The sequence below is a fragment of the Microtus ochrogaster genome, chromosome 4 (genome assembly GCF_000317375.1).
Source record: "Microtus ochrogaster isolate Prairie Vole_2 chromosome 4, MicOch1.0, whole genome shotgun sequence".
NCBI classification, from domain to species: Eukaryota; Metazoa; Chordata; class Mammalia; order Rodentia; family Cricetidae; genus Microtus; species Microtus ochrogaster.
In genome coordinates, this window is record NC_022011.1 from 34,915,567 (window position 1) to 34,940,321 (window position 24,755).

Here is a 24,755-nt window from a genome sequence, read left to right on the forward strand (position 1 = left end):
GTGGTGCAGGTGCATGCAGAGGTCAGAAGAGGGCCTTAGCGTGGTGCAGGTGCATGCAGAGGTCACCGGGAGCTGGAAGTTACATGTGGTTGTGAGCAGCGAGCACGCTTAACCACGGAGCCATTTCTCCACACCCTGGGATTATTTTCTAAACTTTAAAAACATTAATTTTATTTAGTGTTTTTGGATGTCTTCCTTACATTAAATTTGTGCATCGTGTTCATGCAGTGCCCAAGGAGGCCAGAAGAGGGCATCAGAACCCCTGGAACTAGAGTTAAGGTCAGATGTTAGCTGTCCCATGAGTCTGGGAACTGAAACCAGGTCACCTGAAAGTGCAGACAGTGCTCTTAACTGCTGAGACACCTTTTCCTCCCTTGGAATTATTTTTTTAATAGAAAAGAAATGCTCACTGTCCATTATGACGTTCCACCAAAGTGTCTTAGTTAATTGAATTGATTCTGATACGGAAACGATCCCATACCAGTTTTAAGGGAGGTTTTTTGTTTTTTTTAATTGTTGTTTCTATTTTGTTTCTTGTTGTCCTGAGTATCTATCAGACATGTTGGTTAGGTTTGAGGTCTTCCCTCTCCCTCTGTAACATAGTACAGCATGCTGGACAGAACAGGATTAGCATGGACACACATTTACAGTTGTCATTGTTTGCATGTATCACATGTTACATGTATCACAGGTTGACTTCAAACTCACTATGTAGCTGAAGATGATGCACTTTTTCTAAAATCTCATCAGAACCTATATAGTTTTGTTATTTATTCCTCTTTTGGTGTGTGTGTATGTATATGTATGTTTGTATGTATGTGTTTGTGTATGTACATGTATATGGAAATCAGAGGTTGATATGTATCTTCCATAACTGCCCCCTGCTTTATTTTACTGAGGTAGGTTTTCTCCCTCAACCCAGAGCTTTGGGTTAGCCTAGTGTCTCTAGCCAGTTTGCGCAGTGTATGGACCCCCTGTGCCTCCTGAGTTCTGGGGTTGCAGGAGGATCACCAGGACAACCTGGCTTTTCTGTGGTCGCAGAGATCTCCACTGGGGTCCCAGTGCTTGTAGGACACGCACTTTACCCACCGAATCGTCTCCCCAGCTCCGCGCTCTCTCTCTCACTTTTAATTATTTTTAAGAAGGCTCTCCCGTAGCTCTGGATGACTTCCCGGTGGGTGCAGCATCGTCTGACCCTCCTGCTTCACCTTTCGAGTGTCTCTTAAAGATGGATGTGGGTTTTTTGCAGATAATGAGTTCCTAGTTTGAAAGTCGGACATTGCTCATGGTATGAGAATGTTTGCATGTCTGTCTCTCAAAGCTGCCTCTCCTGCTTTCCCACTTGCAGCCAGGGTTAAGAGTTCCTGTGTTCATTCCAATGGTACCCTGCTTACATGCACAAGTAGAAGGCAGCTTTGATTGTTGTTGTTTTTGAAACAGGGTCCTAGGAGGTAGCTGTGGCTGGTCTTGAACTCATAGAGATCTGCTTTTGTCTGCTTCCCAAGTGCTCACTTTGAACGTTCAATACTGTTTGAGACATGGTAACTGCTGGAAATTTGTATAAATCAAATTAAATGTTCTGTGGGAGATTTTCACCTTTGATTTTCCCTTACTTTCTTTTTTTTTAATTTATTTTTTTTTTAAAACGGTCTTTTCTCATTTTACATACCCATCCCAGTATCCATTCTCTCTCCTCCAACCACCCCCATCCGCTCCTCAGGAGACTCCATGAGGAGTCAAGAAAGTCTGACACACGACTTTGAGGCAGAGCCGAGGCCCTCCCTGTACTTAGGCACAGCAAGGTATTCCTTCACTTACTCTGAACTGACAGCAGGGAACCTGCATAGGATCAAACTAGGCCCTCTGAATGTGGGTGACAGTTGTGTGACTTGGCCAGTCTATGGGGCCACTGGCAGTGGGACCAGGATTTATCCCTAGGGCTTGAACTGGGATTTTGGAGCCTTTCCTTTTTTCATTCTTAAATCTCAGGCATTTGACTTTACCCCCTCTTTTAAGCTGGAATATCCCTACAACTCCCCATTGTTGTCCGTTTCCATGTTTAAATCACACATGATTGACTTTTTTTTTTCTGCTTTTAACTGGAATTATTCTGTGTTCTCCGCACCTCCGTTCCTGCCTGCTATTAGAGGTCAGTTATTTTTGGTATAATTTGCTAAGGAATAGATGAGTTCTGGAGACAGAAAGGGGTGGGGCTTTTTAAAGGTCAATAGCTCTTTAGGGGCTACTTTCTGAGAGATGAGGACATGCTGTGACTTGAACATAGGGCCTCACAAGTGCTGAGGACACAGCCTGCAGCTGAGCAACACCCCAACCCCTTAGAGGAGTTTAAATTAGGTCATCGGTATTATTTTAGGTACATACATTCTATGTGAACAAATTAAAATGTTTTCAGTCCTCTTGTTAAATCTATCATAGGGGAAGGTGCTATTTTAATCTATTTTGGTGTTAACAGCTCTTTCAGGAAACCCTTGATCATGCATTATTTGGTCACATGGGAAGTGTGCATTTAAAAGAATTAAACTTTAAGGACTGGTGCAGTCTTTTTGCCAACCTTGCACGCTGTGTTGTCTTGATGCAGAAATTCATTGAAAAGGAAAGAAGATGGAATGCTCTTTAGACCTTAGGAATTTTGATGCAGAGATAGTGGAATTGGCAATGGATTCTCTTTGTGTGTGTGTGTGTGTGTGTGTGTGTGTGTGTGTGTTCCCAACTCCCATGAGATCCAGACACACACTGCCTTCTCTTGTGTTTTCATCACTTGCTGGAGAAGTCCTGGGCTATAGCAATTCTCTGTGTGGAAGTGGCCACACCTAGCGACCCAACAGCCCAGAATCTGAAAAGGATCACGACATTGAGGCTATCCTGAGCTACATGGGGAGACTCCTCATACAAACTACAGTTACTGTGGCTAGATGACATCTGTTTGGAGCTGGCACTCTGCTTTTGGAGTTCCGTTCTACTTGGTATTGGTTCTTGGTTCTGGTTTTGGCACTGGTGTTCTGTTCTGTTTGTTGTTGGCACTGGGATGTTCTGGAATCTTCAGGATTTGGATCCTTCATTTTGTCAGCTACACGGAACCAATCCTGGTCCAGACACTTCCCTGTCCTTGCATCCTCTGACAGCAAACTGGCTGGTTCTTCCCCTTTCCTTTTTCATTGGTGACATGGTCCAGAACAAATGTCTCTACCTTCCTTTTCCCAAGCTAGGCAGGTTCCCATGCCTTCCTCTGGGTGTTTTCATTAGTTTGTCTGGCTCTTGAGGGAAGAACTGGGTCTCTTTCCAGTACACCGACATGTCAGCCCAACCGTGCTTTTATAAAATACATTTGTTATTGTTGAAGAATGTCTGCTTATAATATGTATATCTCAAAGTATCCATCCCTTTAAACATTTTGTAGCAAGCATTTTGATAAAAAATCTATTCCAAAGTATTTTCTTACTTTAAATATGTAACTTTATAAGAATCTCTTTTAGCTTAAATTATAGACAGTTTGATGGGAGAGAGGAATGTTAGTTTGATTCTATCAGTAAGAATCTTAGGGTTTTGGATGTATTTGTATTTTAAGTCCCTAAAGGGACTAATTTTCCTGAGAACTTTGTATGTTAATCATAAACAGACCCAGTTCAGTAATACTTAAAACCCGTTGGCTGGGACTTTGGTATTAATGTCCTGAACTTTGAGAAAGAGAAACATATTTTTGTGCCTTGGCCAAGAATAACAGGTCTCAATTCAAATAAAAATATTGTATTTGTTATTTCCAAGAGGTTTTTACCCCCGCTGGGTAATGTGTTAAACTCTTTTTGCTAATTGAATTGTCTAATAGCGGAGTAACACTGACAGTCAATATAGTTTCTTTTTGTTTTAATATAGTTAATTTTTTTTTTTGTTTTGTTTTGTTTTTCGAGACAGGGTTTCTCTGTGGTTTTGGAGTCTGTCCTGGAACTAGCTCTGTAGACCAGGCTGGTCTCGAACTCACAGAGATCCGCCTGCCTCTGCCTCCCGAGTGCTGGGATTAAAGGCATGCGCCACCACCGCCCGGCAATATAGTTAATTTTTGAATTGAGAAGTTTTTGCTTTTAAGAATGGTGTTAGATAATACTTTACTGTTAACACGAATCCATTTTGTTATATGTTTAGAATGGTTACATGTGCAGTGTATTAAGACAAACCTGTTTTGTTCTGATGTGCTTTTGTGTGCTTTGAGGGGCTTGCTTTATGGTTCATGTGTGGTCACTCAATGAGCAAAACTTCACAGCAGTCTCTGTCTGCACACAACTCTTTTCAAAGACTCGAAGAAGCACACACAAATGGCGTGTTACCACGGGGTGTTATTCAAGAGCAAAGTACAGACAGGAACAGGCACACTGCAAGGGAGCATGTGGCCCAGAGGGAAGTGTGTTCAAGAGACCCGTTACTTCTTGGGCTTCGTTTAAAAAGCCAGGAAGAAGAAGAGCTGGTTGCTAGGGCACAGTGTGGGTGGTTTCTTGTTTTAATTGACAGTCTGGAACTGTGTAAGCCTTTGTAACTCTGCATCTCCTTTCCCGTGACTCATCTGATTTTAATCGTGTATATGTCTAGTAAGGCCCCGGCATAAGATAGTAAGTTAGAGGATTTCCTCGAAAACTTCAGCAGATACTGTTTCCCTTTCTGGACATGCATAAAAAAATCAGTCCAGACTAGAACAGTACAATGTTTCTAGTTGTAGCATAAGTTCTATTTGTGCTTGGCCACAAAGGATAGTTACTAGAAGGTTGCTAGGGTGCTATTAGAATCTGCTTGGGTAGAGCGAGGGTTGCTTTGTTTAGAGAGGCTGAAGAGTAGGTGAAGGGAACTTAGGTTGCTAAGCTATCCCTACAAACTACCTACCTCCGACTAGCAAGTTGACTCTTGGGCATCCCTTTAGTCCTTCCGGTGGTTCATTCCTGGGCTTGTTCCAATATCTGGCAGAAATCCCCTCTGCTTTGCCTCTAGGAGTTCAGCCCTGCCTGTGTTTGGGTTCTCTTGACTAGCTTGTCTCCTTCCATTCCTTCAGGCTCGTGAGAACCCACAATTACTAGGAAGCCACTTAGATTGAACACAGATGAAGGTGAGCGATTCTTCCCAGCTGATGGATGGGAGGTGGTGATCAGCGAGGAGAGTGATGCTTGCCCAAAGCTGCTCTCCATGTCCTGGGTTCCTGTAGAGCCACTCACCATAGGCCAGCCTCTGTGTGCAGTCACTCCCTTCCATGGGGAGGCAGGAGCATGTTTAAGCGCTTCTGATAGTGAGGCACGTTACAGTCTAGAGTGCATCCTCTTCTATATCCCATGTCCTATCAAAGGACAAAGAAGCCAGCTCTCACACATGCAGAATACATAGCAGTACGGATCACACACTAAAAAGCCTACAACAGAAGCTTTGCCGTTAGAAGAGACTGCTGAGTATAATTGCTTCTTACTCAATCCAATAAGAACTCAAAGGTCCAATTGGAATGGCAAGGAGTTTCTAGGATCGGGATACTGGGAGAGGATAGCAATGCACATAGCACCATGCTTTAATGAGACCACCACAGTAATTAAAATAATTAGCATTTATTAAATACTTTTGTCACAATCCTTATAAGGAAAATCCATAACTTTAAAAAAACGAACAACTATATAAGAAATTAGTCAATGCCACCAAAGTCATCAGGCTAGGAGACATAATCTCAGCAATGATGCAGGCCAGCAGTCCCCCTAGAGGAGAAGAATGCAAGCAACTTGCTAATAGTGACCAGGGTGTTGCACACCGAGGAGGCATTGGCCACCACAGGAGAAAGTGCTGTTTTGTGAAGAAAAGACTATTTGCTGAAATACTTTTCTCCAGAAAGTTTCAGGACATTAATTTTCATGAAGGGCCTTTTTTTTTTTTTTTAATCACACACAGACTCTTTGAAACTTGAGGTCACGTAGCTTCCTTAAGATTCTAGTCAGTAAAGGAGGATGCTGGGACCCAACAATCCACCACCCCCTCCCCCCCAGCGAAGGGCTATTATGGAGCAGGATCTCGTGCACGTGACCAATGACGTGCTTTGTTGGGTCACAGGGGCCGATGAGAGTTGGAAAGCGGGCAGATTGAGTTGAATCTTAGAGCAAGAGAACAGTTTCTTCACACTTAATCTTCTGTGAGGCAGAACGAGAGGCGGCTTTGAAGATTAATCAACTAAGAGTATGTGGAAATGACTTTTTACAGGAGCAGATGGTGGAGTAAGACATTTACATCAGTGCGGTGAGAAGAAATAAGGCTAAAATAGGAGCAGGTGCTATGCAAGTGCAAAGATGTGCACACACAGAAGAGCAAAACTGCAGTGTTGGTGACAAAGTAAACACACAGGAGAAAGAAAATCAATTAGAACCACAGAACACATGGGAAAATCAAAAGAAATGAGAGAAGTATAGCAATTGGAATTCCATGCTGAGCAAACGCTGGGAAGTGTCGACTCCTAACTTCCCAGGTGAGGAAGTCACTCCACATAGATGCTGGCGTGTGTTGAGCAGCTCCACAGAAACCGGGTCATGGAAAACAGCTGACACCAACCAACAGGGACAGCGGCCGCTCTGAAAGTTGGTTCCTTCATCATTTAGACAGAAATAATTAGACTTTAGGCAGAAATCTATTATTATTATTACTTAGAAACCAGGTGTGGCCCCGGGATAACTTTAACTTTGAATCTTTCAGTTCCCACTTCCAGGGCATTCGGACTGCATGGGGCACCCAGTGGTACTGATAATTGATCTCACTGCTTTGTACTCCAAATTTTCAGACTGGCCTGAGCTATATATGAGATTCTGTCTTAACAAAAACAAATGAACCTTTACCCCACAAACTGCTTAATTCCAAACACTTCCATTTATAAGTGAAAAGACAGAAAACTCATTTACGTAGAAGTTTAAATTAATTACTCAAAGTACTGATGAGACCCTTGAAACCCTTCACTAAATGGAAGAAGACTTCTGTGTCCCCCAGAATGTTCTCCGCTGGGACAGAGAACTAGGAAATGATTATAAAGCCCATGATCTTCAAAACTCAAGCAATTCTTGTGGTGCAGTGGAGCCAGAACTGTCTGTACGGTGTTATAAATTGAAGGGAGCCCCACAGAAGCCAAACGGCTTTGTGCAACCGTGTTCTCTAGATACAAAATCAAAGCAAGCTTGGGAAACTTGGAGGACTTTGATAGAAGTGTAGAATGGTGGAGAGAAGCAGTGAAGAGCCTGGCTGGAGGCTGCGGAGCAGGAGCAGGAGAGGCAGACTTCCTTACAACCCAGGAGACAGGCACTCATGCTGTTCCCAGAAGTCACAGTCCCTGGCTCCAGAAACAGTGGCATCATTAGGCATTTTAAGCAGAAAATTCATTTCACTTGTATTTTGAAACCCAAAGTAGTTTGAGTGTAGAGTCTGTCACTGCTCCTGGGAGAACTGGGTCTCAGTCCCAGGATGCTGCTGCTGGACTCAAGCTAGGGCAAGAACTTAAGCAAAAGAAGGATGAGCCTGGATGGCAGATAGGGCAGCCACAGCTAGAGGTGGTGTAAGTATACAAATAAATATAAACCTGCCTGCCCTGGAAGAGAGGCATCCAGAGGCCCACCCCTTCCTCAGCACTCAACCTGCTGCATTCGATTCCCAGACCAGATGAAAATATTCTAAGTAAATATACACAGTTTGCTATTTTGTTTTCATTCAATTAAATATCCCTTCCCCTCTGATATGGGTGAATAATACCAAGAAAACCATTCTGTTTGGTCTCAGACTCCTCACGTGGGTACCTGAAGGCTGGAACCCTTATTTCTTTGATGGAGGGTTTTATAGTCGGACAGAGTTGCCAAACCCTGGGATAAGCAAGTGATACTCTGTTTCACCTGGCTACCCTGGAGAGAGATGACCCAGAAGGGACCGACAAGGCAGACAAGCATTAGAATAGGCAGAACTTGTAAATATCCTAGTGTGCCACGAGGTTCCTGGATGATGGTTTAGACTGTGAAGTGTAGATATTGGACGTCAGGAATATCTACACTTGGTGTTAAGTGAGGTTGGTGAAAGACAGGACTGAATCCACTTGGTGTTAAGTGAGTATTCCTTTCACCAGTGAGTGTGTTGAAAGGGAATTTGAGAACAGACAAAAAACAGGGCAAAGAGCAAGCAATCAAGGCAGATGAGAGGCCATGCCCCAGTGCAGGCCTGGTGCACGTGTGTGAAGAGAAGCAGTAGTTGGTCCTAGTGGGTGAAGGTCCTTGCCATAAAGCAGCTGGGAGTTTCCAAGGAGACACTGAAAATGGCTCCCAGCAATTCCAGTGGGTCTGGAGGTGATGCTTCCGGTTCTAGAGGGCTGGGGGGATCTCAGGGATTCTGAAACTTGGATTGCTAAGAAATAGAGGGTGGTGATTTGTTTCATTCTTAATGGTAGATAAATGGCCGCCCCAATGCTCACTCGATAGGGCTGTTCGTTCAAATTTTAAATTTAGAACATTGATTACTCACAATAATAGGTCAAATTTCATCATGTTTTATATTTGATTAGTTCCTTCTGGACTCTTTCAAAGCCCCTGCTGTTTTCTCCTGACCTAAGTGGTTTCGTGTTACTAGAATCCATCTTGTCTGTTTCTTCCAGTAGATTATTGTGCCTATAGGAAATCACATTGGTCTTGATTTTTATCCTGAGGGACGCTAACACTGCAGTCTGTTCAGGCTAAGAAACTCTGGATGTTTGTCTGCTACAAAATGTGGTAGAGATGGTAACTCCACTGTGTTCCTTGCCCTGTGTGGTGACTGACAGATGCTTGTCAATCTGCATCTTCCCCTGTAGCTTTTTTTTTTTTTAATCTGTGGCTAGGTAGAACATTAATCTGTGAGCCACAATTTAATTCAGGGAAACTCTTGCAAACATAGACCTATATTCAGGGAACCCAAGGACTAGTCTTTGCTCTTGGGTCATCTGTGTTGCTGTCAGAATACCACTCCAGAACTTGCTGTGAGAAAGAAGGGAAAAACTGGACCACAGCTTCCTGGTTCAGTTCCCTTGGGAATATAAATTTAACAGATTGTTAATATTAGAATATTAGAACTTTGAATGTGTTTTGTGAATTGAAAAACACCACTGTGGTTTTTAAGGTGGTCTGTAAAACTGGAGTAAATTGGTATGTAATTTAAATTGCCATCTTAAAAGTCAAGTTCTAATAAAGCCCATTTTGATAATGGTAAAACCATGGCATGTGTGGTCTCCCCCAACCCAGAATGCAGTTCTGCTTTCTTTGTGCCTTTGTGAATCTTGGTGCTCTATTTAGAATTATTTTCAGTTAATCTTAAAAGAATTGCCATTTCTTTCTAATTTGTTAAGTGAACAGATTACTATTTTATAAGTATGTACACAACGTTGGTCGAGAATATACATACAGCTGAGTTGATGTGTATTGCTTTTCTTCTCCTTTGTCCTGAAAACCTTTACATTTATTGTCTTTGCATAATTTGTCATTGACTTTGCCTGTGTTATACAAAAAGTCTGATCTGTTCTTCCTTTTGACTCCTGTGGCTTCCCCATCCCTGTATAGTTTCTTTACACTCTTAGCGTGTGCAGTTGCTGAGAGATGACATTCCCATCTTTGTGTGGCTCATTTTATTCTGTTCTCTAGGTTTACCCGTGGTTGCCAGTGACAGCCAGACTTATGTTACAGATGACCAGGTACATCCTAATATACTGAATTTTCTGTTTTCACCCCTGGCTGGGCCCTCTTGGGGCTTCCAGAATCTTGAGGGCAATCTCTGTCTCCCACATGCCGATTCTCTTTGGTTATGTGTTCATCCAGCAGTGGGCTTGCCAGACCACCATCTCTGGCTTTTATAATTTTTCAACCTTCTTTTTTGAGTAGATCTCTGGGTCTTCAGGGGTGAGGTTTGATGAAGATACCCCATTGAGAGTTGAGTGATCTGAGGTCTCTCTCTGCACATTGTCCACCCATGGTTTTTGGTATTAGTTCCTTTATAACACTAAAGAAAAGTTTCTCTGATGAGGGTGGATGAGTAATGCAGTGTCACTAGGAGTTGTTTTATTGCTGTCTTCCTTTATCAAAATAACAGTCATAGGTTTTCCTCTAGGGCCCATGACCAACCTGTCTACTTTCAGGTTGTTGACCTACTTAATAACGTTCAGCATGGATTCTCTCATGGAGATGGCTTTCAAGCCAAGCAAGACGTGGTTGGTTTCCACCCTAACATCTATGTCACTACTGCACCAATACATCCTGCAGTCAGGTTCCAATGTAGGTTACAGGGTCCATCGCTGGGTGAGATTGATTATTAGTCTGCTAAATGAATTGAAGGCTTTTCTGAAAGTGGATTTTACTCTGTGTCTCTGGATTTTCAATTTTAAGTCTAGAAGATAGCATATAGAAACATTGGCCTAAATACATACATATTAGGAAAGAAATGGCCAACTCATTTTTTTTTAAAAAAATTGTAGTCATAAACCTCTGTTCACCTCTCAGATTCTTTCCTATAAAGAAGCACTTTTTCAAATGATAGGAAATAGAGCCAAAATTACAGATTCCCAGAGAGGAGCAGAAATGTCCGAGGATGCTCAGCTTGCTGGGAGCCGCTAGTGCATCTGCTTCCAAGGACTACCAGGGAAAAAAGGGTAAGGTTCTGGGGTCGGAAGACAAAGAGTATTGGATATTGTAGAGATTTCTCAAATTACTGAAAACAAGGCAGCTCAGACCCTTAACAGAGCAGGGCTGAATGCACAGGAAGCTGTGCAGCTGGGAAGGAAGCTGACCTTTTTCTGGGGTACAGTTAGTTAGTTACCCTGGGCTTCCTCTTTGTATCCGGAACATGGCTGCATGTCTCCACGCTAGGAGGGGCATCCATATCCTGCCCCCCTTATGAAAAATAATCATATTGTCTTGTATTCTAAGTGTTTTTCCCTTGTCAAGCACCACAGGACATCTTTTCCTGTTGCTCTCAGCCCAGCTCACCTAGTCTGTTAATCTGGCAAACGACCAGAAATCCACACGCAGAGTAAAGCAATTCTCGTCATTGCTTGTGACCTAACTAAATACTTATGTCAAAGCTTCTAAATGATATCTGCTATATTTTGTGTTTCTTAATTGTCCTGTATATTTTATTTAATCATTTCCTATTAAAAATTGCAGCGAGGTTCTTTTATGAAGACCTCTCTTCTGGGATATACCAATAAGAAAAAATTATATATGATATGAGCTAAAGATGTTCGGTCCAGGTAGGGATTGTAAATTTGGACTTAATTGTACCCCCAGGGATAGCCCGAGGAAACCGAAAGCAACAACATAATTGGACCAATTGTGTAATCAAAAGCAAATGAGATGGCTATGAAATAATAAAGTGGTTTCCCAGCCTCAGGACTTTTCTGATGTAAGAAATTTTAGGGATAGATGGTTATGGCGAATTGGACCTTCTGGATGTGTCCTCTTGAACAGTGTTGACACCCAGACCCCAGTTCTTAGTTTGGAAATCCCTCCTCTGGAGCAAACACTATGGCGCTTCAGTTGAGGGAAGGTGTCAGGGGGCCAACTGTAGGTCTTAGCCAGAGGCGGAAGACATTATTAAATACAGACATGAAGTTATTTTTGCCTTTATTTTATGTTTTTGCTGCCAGGGATGGAGCTCAAGGCTAGGAGCAGGCTTAGTGTGGTGCCTAATCGCTGAAATGCAGCCGCAGCTCGAGTGTTTTCAAAAGTGTGACCCTTTAATGCCAACACTTCCATTTTATATGGAATGAAAATATCATAAATTGGTGCAGTCTTTATTACACCTAAAGAGGCAATACCACAAATTCACTAAGACTCATACAAAATGTAAATTCAATATCAATGAGATAAAGAGATGGATCTGTAGAGGGAATTATGATCCTTTCACATGCGTGGTTTTATAGTCTTGGGGAAATATCCCAACACCTTCCACAGCGTTCCCTCCCTGCCTGTCTGGTGGTGGAGCCTGGGGTTTCTCATGCTAAGCTGCTGAACACACACCGTACGGTGGAGCTGTGCACCCCAAGAGGAAAGCTTCTTTTAAGCAATTGCCTGGCGTGGTTATAGAGTTTGCAGATTCCCCAGACATCCATGGAATTGGAGCCCACCCCTGACCCTCGGCTATTTGTTTAAATTGCCTCCCTTGACTACAAGCTCAAGAACCTAAACAGTTCAGTCCAAAAGAGACCAGTGTGTCTCATTTCCCAGAATGAGCAAAACACGTTCCCTCTTACTCAGCTTTTTGACTCTATTGGTTCCAACCATGCTAGGGAGAGTCTTCTTTTCCTCAGCTTAATCATTTAAATGCTGATATCTTACCCAGAAACATCTTCATATAACTCATCTAGGAAACATTTGGCCAGCTAAATGAGTAACCTATACAACAAGTGTTGACCCAGACAATCCAAACCTCTGTTCTCAGGGTACACAAACACGCAGGAGGCCGGAAGATGAGTGTGGAGAAGTGTGGTTTGCTATGAAGCCAGTAGACATCCGTCGACTTGACCCTTCTAGGAGTGATCTGTCACTGAATAACTAGAAAGGACGCTGTAATTCTTACCTGGAGTATTCCCAAAGGCCCGTGTTTCACAGGCTTGGTCCCTGGTGCTGTTTTCTGTGGGAGTTAAAAGGGAAGCGGGAAGAAGGAAGTATTGACTACATTTCTATGATGTGGATAATACTGCCCAGCCCACCCTCCATTTCCTTTACCTCATGTGCCGCGCACCACACCCCTGTGTCTGCACTCTGTGTGCTGGCACCCAGTTTGTGAGCTTCGGGCAAGGGGGCTGGAGGTTAAAATACACAGACACACACAGAGAGACAGCGACATGGGTCATCCTTGAATTCCCCAAGAATGCCCCCTTTATTGTGTTCAGGGGCAGATTATATAGAGATAGCCACGCCCCAGCCAAACCCACCAGAAACCACTCTCCTGCCATCAGGAATTCCTGAAGGTCTCATGCTCAGAGCAGCTGTAGGCACTCAGATCAGGGGATTACAAGAATTTCAGGATCTGGGGTCTCACTGCTCCCAACACTCATGGCTACTCTGGAGTGAGCATCCTTTCTTCCTGTTCTGTCCCATGCCATGATGTCTCAAAAGCCACAGCCACCCTTCCTGCCAAACTGTTCACCACAAGTCCTTCCTCTGTTAGGATGGCTGTCTTAGCTGTCTGCTCACCATGCAGGAAACCTCCCTAATACAAATTCTCATTTATTTGAAAGTCTTTTATAGATGTTTTCCCAGGAAAACAGTCTTAAATATTTCAATGTTTTTATTGATGAATAATCCTTTAATTACTGTAAATATAATGTCTTGTGACTAGCCTGGAGTTTAGTTCAGCAGAGCTTTTGTTAAGTATGTCCAGGCCCTAGGCTTATTCGTCAGCAGTATACAAGGGAAATCTGTCCTTCAGCAAATGACTTGTTGATTGATGATTGCCTATTATAATAAATTAGAAATTACCAAAGTTATAAAATTATCTTAAAAGTTTTATAGAGGTGCTAATAAAATTTTATATTATAGAAAACATACTTTATTGTTAACCTGCAAACCACAAAGAAGTATATGAGTTCAAACGCTAGATTTGAATGGCAATATATATTGGGAAAGAGAAACTATGTCTTTTCATGGTAACAATAAAAATGGCATTGTACCAGTATGTCTCCTTCTCGGACAGCTTCATGTGTGTTAGCTGCTGTTACTCCAGTGTGTTCCACAGAGGTTGGAGGGCATTCACTTGTTACAAGTTCATTTTTCACCCTCATGTATCGGGAAGGCAGTTTTAGCTTACGTAGCATCTAATAGTTACAAGGCAATGTTCTCAGAACCTCCTGTTAATTACTCCCTTTAACCTCATACAAGCTCAACAAAGCAATGCCGTTACTTTCTTTATAAATGAGTGAGTGAGGCACAAGCCTTCCTGCACGCCAAGCCTAGGCATATCCACCATATGGACCAGCCACGGCAAGCACAGCAGAGTTAATAGTTATTGTATTTAGCTTGACATTTTTATCATATTCTGGGAATTATGAACCACGTAACCATGGAAGCTTACTAATATTAAGTTTTGAAATCACACTTTAAAGTGAAGCCTTCACTTCAATCATTGCTACATTCTGGCGACAAGCAACATAGTTCCTGTTTGATTAGAGATAGTATAGCTCTCTAAGAACTCTCACTTCTAGCCTTTGTTACATTTAATTCAACTAGAACATTGAGAGGAGAGGCTCGCTTCAGTTTCATTTCCATCTCCTTCATCTCTTTACTAGTTTTCAGTGTAAACCAGTGGGTACCATTCATTTGTGAAATTATCACACTGTACCGGAGAGTGGTAACTCCGTGCATGTCTGAGTGTATGTTTGCAGGAGGATTTTGGTCTAGGACCCGAGCGTGGCTCTTTGTTGGATGACTAACAACTTAAAACAATGAAATGTAGGACTTCTGGAAGGAAATGTTTCTCTTAGTGTTTCCTAATGGCGCCTTCATAATGAGTAATGACCAGAGCATGCTTGCTGCCAGGAGATAACTGTTGGGATTGCATCTCCCTTAGAAAGCCTATTGCTTCTTACTTCCCTCCATTCGTGTTCCATTCTTTTCATTTGTAGTTTCTTCGGTTGTCTCATTTATTTGATGAGGACCTGTCTTAGTTCCTTTTTATTGCTGTGATGAAACGTCTTGGCTGAAGCTCCTTTTAGAAGGAAGGGTGTTATTGGGTCACTGGGATAAGAGGCTATCACCAACATGCAGAGAAGTTTGAGGCAGCCAGGCATGTGACTGTAACAGCAAGCTGAGAGCTCACATCATAGGGCACAAGCAGGAAGCCAAGAGCACACTGGGAAAGTCCCGAGGGCAGCCTTGCGTGTATTCCACTGCAGGTTCGACCTTAGTCTCCTCTTCTCCTTCATCACCAGGCTTGGCTGCAACATTAAATTTCCTGGTGCTCTTTTTCTCTTCAGACTGTAAAGTGTGTATCTTGTTCTGCCTCGCTTGCTCTTCTGCATCATAGACCAGCACGAATGTGATTATTAACCACATGGCAGAGTCAATATTTGACTGTCTTGAAATCTCCACCGCCAAAGAAATTCCTAGTCCATTACTTTTTAATTCAGCCTCAGGCAAGTTCTTGGGACTAGAGCCGAAAGCAGCCACATTCTTTGCCAAAATATCACATGAACTGTCTCTAGCCACTTGTAAGTGTTGGCCACTGTAAACTCTCTTGAGCCTGGACTTATGAAGGAAAAGGAGGAAGAGGAAGGAGAAGGAGGAGGAAGAAGGAAAGAAGAAACAGCTAGTATGTTGGGGGCTGGCACAGCAATAGCTCCCATCACCACCTCTCCCTCTCTTGTACTAATCTCTGATAATAGTGCTCACTTCACCAATGCAACCCGTGTCTCCTGGTCACTAAGACAGTGCCAGGAACCGTCCTCCCATGCCCTGCTTACTTTCTGAGTCTTTGATTCTTAACAAAGTTAGCCGGGCGGTGGTGGCGCATGCCTTTAATCCCAGCACTCGGGAGGCAGAGGCAGGTGGATCTCTGTGAGTTCAAGGCCAGCCTGGTCTACAAGAGCTAGTTCCAGGGCAGGAACCAAAAGCTACAGAGAAACCCTGTCTCGAAAAATCCAAAAAAAAAAAAAAATACCAAAGTTGCCCTCCTGAGAAATTACAGGGCAGCCATGTCTGTGTGTGAAAAGAGACTTGTGTAACTATTGTGTATTGTAACAGCAAATATTGGGAAAACATATGCTACAAGATATAGGAAAAGTCCCTTGCAGTCCTGCCATGATGCTCCAGAACACTTCCTGGACTACTCCTTCTGATCATTATTGACTGCTTTCTTAAAGTGAAACCCCGCAAAGACAAGTTAATAGAAATTCTCACTTTATATAAAAATAAATATATGTTCAGAACTTACTTTTTTCCATCATAAATTTTATTTTCTCACAAGTCTTCCTCCTGACAATAGCCCTTCTCCATGGGTCATGTTTACTTCTTGATGATGCTGGGTCGCATCCACATGTAGGAAATGATGGAAAAACCTGGTGAAACTGAAGAACTTAAATGCAGTTCTCCAACCTCAGATAAGACTAGCTCATCACTGTGAGGATTAACCAACATCAGTGGTGTCTGCAGCTCTCCTCCAAGGCTGAGAGAATGGGCTCTCTCTCTTTCCCATGTGGTGATTTCCACAATTTCATCACTGTCAGATCATGGTAGAATTGTTAAAGCTTTGTTTCTTGTGGTCAAATTAAGAAACAGGATTTAGGGCTAAAGATGTGTGCTGTCTTTAGTGTGCATGGCAAGGCCCAGGGTCATCAGTATCACAGGGTAACAGTTGAAAGGCTGGAAAAGAAAGCAGAAATTTGGACTCAGGGAAGTAAATAGGGCAGGGCAGAGGCAGGATTCCCCATGCAGGTGTGTTGTTCACATCTACCACCGTGCAGTTTCATATAGAATGTGCAGAAAAATGTCAGAAACAGTTCAGCCATCCAGAGTACCACTCCGCCCAGATGACCACCGGCTTGCCATGTGGTCTGCAGTCAGTCCTGCTCTGTAAAGACACTGTGAGCTGATTTTTCTAGCTACTGTGGAGGGCTGTGCTGAGGAGGATACGGGGGTCGAGAATGACAGCATTAACGAGGGCTGCCAAGTACGCAGTACATGTTATCTGTGGTCCTTTTAAGGTTTTTGTTGTATATATGTACATGTAGATTGTGTGTGTGTATTAGTATGTGTATGTGCGAGCACGTGTGGTGTGTGTGTGTGTAACTTTGGCACTCTGAAACATGTTTTTAAATTTTGAAGATTTTGTTTTCGGGAGATACCCTTATTAGTGTATATATTTTCCTTAAGATTCTTTGTTACCAATTTAAATATTTTATTGGTTTTTGTTTTTATTATGTAGTATGTATGTATGTATGTATGTGGACACACTTGTGAACATCAGAAGATATTGTGGAGGAGTCTCTCTCCATCACCATGTGGGTTATGGGTGCGGACTCAGCCTGGCAGCCTATCTTTACCCGCTGGGCCATCTCCCCAGCCCTCTATTTCATTTTGTTTTCTTTATGTTGCTTTAACCTCAGTCTGTAAAATTTCTACTTTTAAAGGTTATTTATTTATTTGAGACATGGTGTGATATATTCTGGGTCAGCTTCAAATTTGCTGTGTGGAGAAGATAAAAGAACTTTAAAGGAAGGAAAATTTGACATTTTGGAATGAAATCCACACTCTGAGTAAATAGGGTGTCTGCCATGTGTATCTTGCTCCCTCCAACAAAACCTTTATAGTATTTTTTTATATAGATTTCTTTAGTATATATGTATGTTTCTGTAAACAGAGACTGCTCGTTCATTTCCTGGCCGCCCAAACCCGAATAATCACACAGAAACTATATTAATTACAGCACTGTTTGACCAATGACTCAGGCATATTCCTAGCTAGCTCTTACATCTTAAATTAACCCATTTCTATTCATCTGTACATCGCTATGAGACTGTGTCCTACTGTCCACGTTCTGTCGTCTGTCTTCTTCGCCAGCTACATGGTGTCTCCTTGACATCGCCTACTTTCTATATCTCTGTTTGGATTTCCCACCTGGCTGTATTCTGCCTTGCTATAGAGGAAGGCAGCTTTTTTATTAACTACTGGCAAGAAAACATATTCATAGCATACAGACGGGAATCCCACATCATAAAAGTTTCATTTATTTAATTTATTTATTTAAAGAAAGGTTCTCACTCCATAGTCCAGGCTGCCTGGAATTCACTGGGGTTCTTCTACCTCTTCCATCTAAGTGCTAGGATTACAGGTGTGTGCCACTATGTCCTGTGGTCAAATACTTTTAGGCATTACCTTAATGAAAATTAGATGCTATTGATAGAAGGTGCGGGAGGTCCTTCTGTCTGTGTGTTGCTTTTATTGGTTAATGAATAAAGACCTGGCTTGGAGTATGGGAGGAGAAGGGCAGAGTTGGGGAGACACCATGGAGCTGCTGCCAGAGTCAGACATGCCAAAACTTTAGCTGGTAAGAAACACCCTCATGGCGATACACAGATTAATAGAAATGGGTTAAATTAAGATGTAAAAGTTAGCCAATAAGAAGCTAGAGCTAATGGTCCAAGCAGTGTTTTAATTAATACAGTTTCTGTGTAATTATTTTGGGGCTGAGCAGCCGGAAACAAAACAAACAGCCTCCACCAATAAATTGGCACTCAAGGCCAACAGAAGATATCTTTAGTCATATTACAAAATGCACAGTTCCCAGCTTTCCCCAAGTAATTGTACTTGTCATTAGTGTTCATCAGAAAGCCAGTGGGTCTTACTCTAGTCAGCTATTGAAAGTTAACTGTAGGCCACTGCTCACCTTGTTCCAGTAGATAGTTTCATTTTTACAGGATCTTACAACTTTGTCCTGTCTGTGGAGAGGGCTTTTGAATTAGATTTTTGTTGTTGTCATCTATTTTGTTTTGTGCATTGAAAAACCTTGAGAGAGAGAGAGAGAGAGAGAGAGAGAGAGAGAGAGAGAGAGAGAGCACTCCCTCCCCCAGATAATAAAATTAGTAAGTAGCCATTATGGTAGATGCTAATGACATTCAGAAAACTATTGTGAGAACCCTTTAAAACATATTCCACTAAATTGGAAAATCTAAGCAAAGTGAGGGGGTTTTAGCTGCATATGGCCTACCAAGATAATTTCTGCTGCCCTCTCCCCCCATCCCCCAGTCAGGGTGGTTGTTGCTCAGTCTGGCTGCAAACCTGCCATCCTTCTGCCTCTCCTTTGGGAATGTTTGTCTGGCAGCCCCCAGCTCCTGCCTAGTTTCATGTTGTTGTGATTTGGTCTTTCCTACCTTCTAAAACTCTTTTGTAGAAAGCAGTGGCCATGGGGTCACTTTGTATCACCTACTTCCTTCTTTTGTCTCTTTGGAAGGGAGACATGATCTTATCACTCTGTTGTGAGGTCTGGTCACAGACATTTTCTCTGGTTCCTCTGGGAACTGGCCAGTTTGTCAGGGAGCTGCATACTTCCTTATAGAAGCCCCTTACACAAACACCTTATGGAATATTTGTCACAATTCTCAAAGGACTTGACAGTCATGTCCCTCTGGAGTTATCCATCAAATGTAATAAAAAGTATAGCTTCTTTCATTGTGTCTACATCCAATAAAATATTTTCTCTCAGATGCTGTAGTTTATTAAGTAATATGTCTTTCATTGAGTTGGGAAAATTATCCAATTACTGTCAAAAGTGTGAGAAGGAACACTTAATAGACAATTTTTGTAGCATAATTATTAAAAAATTTTTGATTCTGTTAAGAGTAATAAGAGTATTTGAGAGAACATGTTGTAAATTTGAGTGCTAACCTCAGGCTTACCTATTTCCTCTTTACATTTAAGCACAAAAGTTAGTGATAGGCAGGTAGGAAGAGCGCAGAGAGAAATAAAATTTTAGTGTTTAGTGAAATGAATTTTTTAAATGATAAATTACGTTTTACCATTGTGGTCTTTTATTTTCAAAACATCTAGTTGCTTGGAATACCGTGTGTACAAAGGCAGGTGGTGATTGAGTCTGCTTGGCTGTAGGTAGCACTGTGAAGTAGACAGAGTGCTGTTGTTTCCCTATCCTCTAACAATCCACTTTTTCCGTACACAGCAATGGACGAAGGCAGGATTCAAGTCCTAACTTTTCTAATTATTCTCATCTATCTTGCAGTGGTATCCACCTAACATTTGGGGCTTCAGACATTTTCTTCTTCGTAGATCAAAAGCTATTTAGTGCTCAAATAGAGGGCAGCTGGAACCGCTTTTTAAAACTCTTCACATTTAGATGATATTTACCTAGACAGCGTTAGTTTTTCTTACTGCATGGCTCGCTTGAGTGCTTCTCACCCAAAGGTGAAGGGTGTAGCCGTGCTCTGAGGCACTAATCCCAAGGTTAGCCTCTGTGTTGCTAGCTTAACAAGAGCGTCAGAACACTGATGTTTCACAAGAAGCTGGGCAAGGGAGCTTCACAGAGTGCTTTCCGTTCTGTGTGAACTGACCTCAAACATCTCACTCTGCTGTGTGTATCAAACGCTCACTGTTTTCCCTGTTCAAAGACAGGCTGGTTAAATACAACCTAAACAAATAAACAAACAAAGGTTTATTTATATGAATAAAGATTCTAGAACCTGGCAGAATTCCAGAGGAAGTATTCAGAATGCTGAATGAGTTATTTTCATAACTATAAAGAAAGGAGATAAAGTATAGAGATTGCAACTCTGGGTTTTGCCCGTTATTTTTTTATTTTAAAGTATTTATTTTTATGTATAAGTACTCTGCATTGCAGAAGAGAACAGCAGATTCCATTATAGATGGTTGTGAGCCACCACGTGGTTGCTGGAAATTGAACTCCAGGCCTCTGGAAGAGCAGCTGGTGCTCTTAACCTCTGAGCCGTCTTTCCAGCCCTGTCCATGACGGGTTGCCATTTCTCTTTCCTTGAGACTGCTTTCCAGATATCATCATCCTTCTGCTCCAGGGTGAACATGAGCTGCTCCTTCACCTCCATCTGAGACTCCATAGGAGTTCCTTGCTTTGTTTGAGTTTCTGGGATTTTGCTAGGGTGCGGTCCTAAAGAAGACTGTGCATTTCTGAAAATGTACTCTTTACACATGCTCCCTTGACTCTCATGCTTCTATTAGTATGTTCTCTGTAATGCTCTTGTCTTAGTTAAGTGTCTACTGATGTGGAGAAACACTGACCAAACAGCAAAGTTAGGGAGGAAAGGGTTTCTTTGACTTACACTTCCACATTGCTGTTCATCACTGGAGGAAGTCAGGGCAGGAACCTGGAGGCAGGAACTGATGCTGAGACCATGGAAGGTGCTGCTTACTAGCTTGCTCAGCCTGCTTTCTTATAGAACCCAGGACCACCAGCCCAGGGGTGGCATCACCCGCACTGATCACCAGTTGAGATAGTGCCTTGTAGCTGGGTCTCAGGGAGGCATTTCTTCAACTGAGGCCCCTTCATCTCCGATGACTCTAGCTTGTGTCAAGTTGACACACAAAAACCAACCTATACAGATATGTGACCTAAGGACACTTTGGTTCTGATGGGTTCCTGGGGTCCTCCACTCTGTACGGATTTGTTTCGAGGATATTTGCACAGTACAGAGTGCGGATCATAGGCACAGTCTCTTATTCTGCAGCCTCGGCAATCTTTCCTTTTGTCCTTGGTTCTCTGCTTGCCAGGTCACCCTTTGCTTGCTGTCTTGTGAAAGCTGGATGGGAACTCTGTGCGGAAGGAGCAAACTGGCTTTGGTGTTGTGATTGGTTTTGGTCTGTCTTCCCCTAGCCCTGCATCTTCTGCAGAGTCCGTAAAGGTATTACAGGCTCACCCATAAGCTCTGGAGGAGCTAAGATCACAGAAACCACAGTTTGGTAAGACGTGGCATGTCATAACTGCATATATTCATGATGTCATCACAGTTGTTGCCATTTGCTTTCTGGATATTTCCTTAGCTGGTAATCCACAGTGTTTTCTTCTCCCACCAGGTGTTGTATGTGTGCATATATATATATGTTTGATTTTTGTCATCCTAGAGGCATTTCACAATGAAAATCCTGTGTGTTCAGCAAAGCACAATAAACATCAGGTGTTATACAAGTTTCTCAAGTGTGGAATTTTCATGTAATTGAATGGGCAGTATGTTTATATTAAGCTATTTTGCAAGGCATGCAGAATCTAAAAGGAGAGTAGGCAAGTTTGCCATTACTGTATAAGATACATTATATTAGGGACTGGAACGATTGTTCAAGGTTAAAAGCACTTGCTCCCCGTGCAGGGTACCTGGGTTCAGTTCCCAGCATCCTTATGGATGCTCACAACCACCTCTATCTTTAATTCCAGAACAACAAATGCCTTCTTCTGGCCTCTACGGACTCCTCCACACATATGGTACACACAAACTCATGGGAGCACACACTCATACATAAATACAATTTTAAGTGTGTTCTATTGGTATATAATCACCTTAAAATATTTGTCAAGGTGTATTTCCTTTGTCAAATTCTTGGATTTTGGGTTTTTTTTAAGATTTATTTTTGTTATTTTATATATTTGCCTGTATTGGAGTGTACATGAGTGTAGGCGCCCAACATGGCCAGAGGTTTCAGATATAATTCCGTAGTTGGAATTATATATGATTGTCTAGCCATGAGATGTGTGTGCTGAGAGCCAAACTCAGCTCCGCTGAACAAGCTGTGCATGTACTTCACCATCTCGCCATCCCCAGTACTTGCTTTTGATGACATATGTAAGTTGCCAAGTTTTGCAGACACAGTGTTCCAATGCCTTGCTTCACCGGGGCATGGGCTGTCTTAGTCTCCTCCATTCCAGAAAGCAGCATGTCTTTCTCGTCCCCGTTTTGCAGAAGGCATAGAGACAAAGAAAGTAGTCACCAGACCTCCCTCAGCATCACCCTCAGGTGCTTTAACCCCTCAGCCTGAGCTTTCAACCTCTGCATTCTTAAATAACAAAGAGGGCTGGAGACTGCTCTGTGCCTGACCTGTGTGTTCCTTACTGGCATCTAGCTTAAATTAATACTGCCATCCTTAAATACTGATTGTATGATAGCAGGGCTTATTTTTATTATGGTTACAGCGGGATGCAGTATTTAGTTTTGCTGGCAGTAAATGTGTGTACAAGCTTTTAAAAGACAAAATAAACGGTGTAGGAACTGATGCTGACCCATGCAAAAAAGTTAGAGATGCTAATCCGTGGTTCCCTCGGCAACTGCATGCAGTCTCATGATAGGAATTATTGTGGCCCAAACTGACCACCGTACCCAGATCTCTAGAGTCTTTTCCATGCTTGAGAGCCTGGGTACCCACTCTAGGGAAATAGTCTGCAAATTGCCTCTTCCTGGTGTGTCTCTGTATTCAGGGCATCATTTATGTGGCTGTGTTCCTGGTGCCACATAATTTCGGCAGGGAATGTGTGACATTTTGGTGGGACTTAAATTATTTATATATCTTAAAACAAAATGTCTTTAACCTGTACAATCTTTTTTTTTTTTTTTTTTTTTTTTTTTTTGCCTTACATCTGGCTTATAAACGATCCTGCCATCTTTCCACCCCCAACTCCCAACGGAGAAGCATCACTTAGGGCGTGCGTGTTTACATTCAAAGTGCTGTTCTTAGGCAGGTTCAAGATGCTGTTAACCTTTGAGATGTATTATGTGCCAGTGCTTAAGAGAGATAGATGGCTAAGAAGTGCATATTAGAGCCTCTCGAAGCACTGGAGCATCAATCTTCAAGAACCCAGCTCCTCAGCATAGGGCATGCAGGATGCGTGGGCACATCTGCCCCTCCCAGGTCGTGTGCCACAGCTAGAACCCTGCCTTCTTAGGAGAGGACAGGAAGGGCTGAAGTGATCTGCCTTTCTCAGTGCTCTGTGTCATTTGTCCTGTTACCATTTTGTTAACTGGTCTCTCTCTCTCTCTCTCTCTCTCTCTCTCTCTCTCTCTCTCTCTCACACACACACACACACACACACACACACCATAACTTAAATGTGAGGAAAAATAAGAAATTTGCCAGGCATGATCATGTGCCTATCCCATCATATGGAAGGAGGAGGAAAGGGAATAGAATTTAATGTCATCCTTAGGTACAAAGCAAGTTTGAGGTCAGCCTGAACTATGAGATCCTGTCTCAAATAAGATAAAATGTTCTTTACTGGTGGGCTGCCTTTCTCAGAATAAATGATTTAGTAAATTTCTTGTGAAACAAGCAATAAAAAATAAATAGAAATAAAGGAGAAATAAAATAAAGTTATATATATCTAAATTATTTTATAATCATAGATATAGATTAATTAAGATATTCTTAATAACTAGACAACTCTAGAGATTGCTGAGGGTTAATTTTGCTTTGGTTAGACAGATTTTACAGAGTCTGTTTTTGTTGCCAGATAGTTCAAATTGAAATACACTTGACCCTCTGAACCATTGTATTTGGAAAATGAGTCTTTTGGAAATATGTTGATTTAGTTATGAACATTGATAACAATCAGGCATGTTCATCATTATTCAAGTGGTCTAGAAGAGCCAAGTAAGGATTGACTAGTGAACTCCTTAATGAAAAGACATTAGGCAAGATGATAAACTGAGGTATGCTCTTGGGTAGGTTATATTTCATTTATTTATGCAAGCAACATTTATTGCACCTTCATCTTCTGGAATACCAACATCCTCAGTAGTATCTGTGACATAGTAGTGCATTTTCCAAGGCAGTGTGCAAGTACAAGGGCCGTACACATGAGTGTGTTTGCTTTCTCTTATCTTGGGTCTTGTTGTGTTCGCCGAAATAGATAAGAGTTTTTGTAGCCGAGACTTTGATCCTGTGAAAGGCATGAGGGCCTCAGTTGCTTAGCGTTGCTCTTTGGGAAACCTCCCTGGAGCAAGGACTTTAGGCTTGGAATTTCCCGTACTACATTCTCACTTTGATAAGCTGAATGGGTCAGTAAAGAGGTGGAAGTCTTTGGTAGATGGTCTTGGTTTATTAGAACCACCTCTTCTGGCCTTTGAGGTATTTTAGGCTGTAATGTCCAACATAAAGATGCTCACTTCTGAATATATCACATCACTGCAGCATTTTATTACTACTAAACCATACATTCGAGAAATGGTGTACAAATAAAGAGATAAACAATTTTGCCTCAATTGCAGTTCAGTTTTCTGTCCT

General features: G+C 42.2%; 1 protein-coding gene across 15 annotated transcripts in view; it reads left to right on the forward strand.

The window, feature by feature from the left end:
- Positions 1 to 24,755, forward strand: part of Pard3 (par-3 family cell polarity regulator) — a 515,659-nt gene that overhangs the window by 255,935 nt on the left and 234,969 nt on the right. The gene's annotated exons all lie outside the window — the stretch shown is intronic.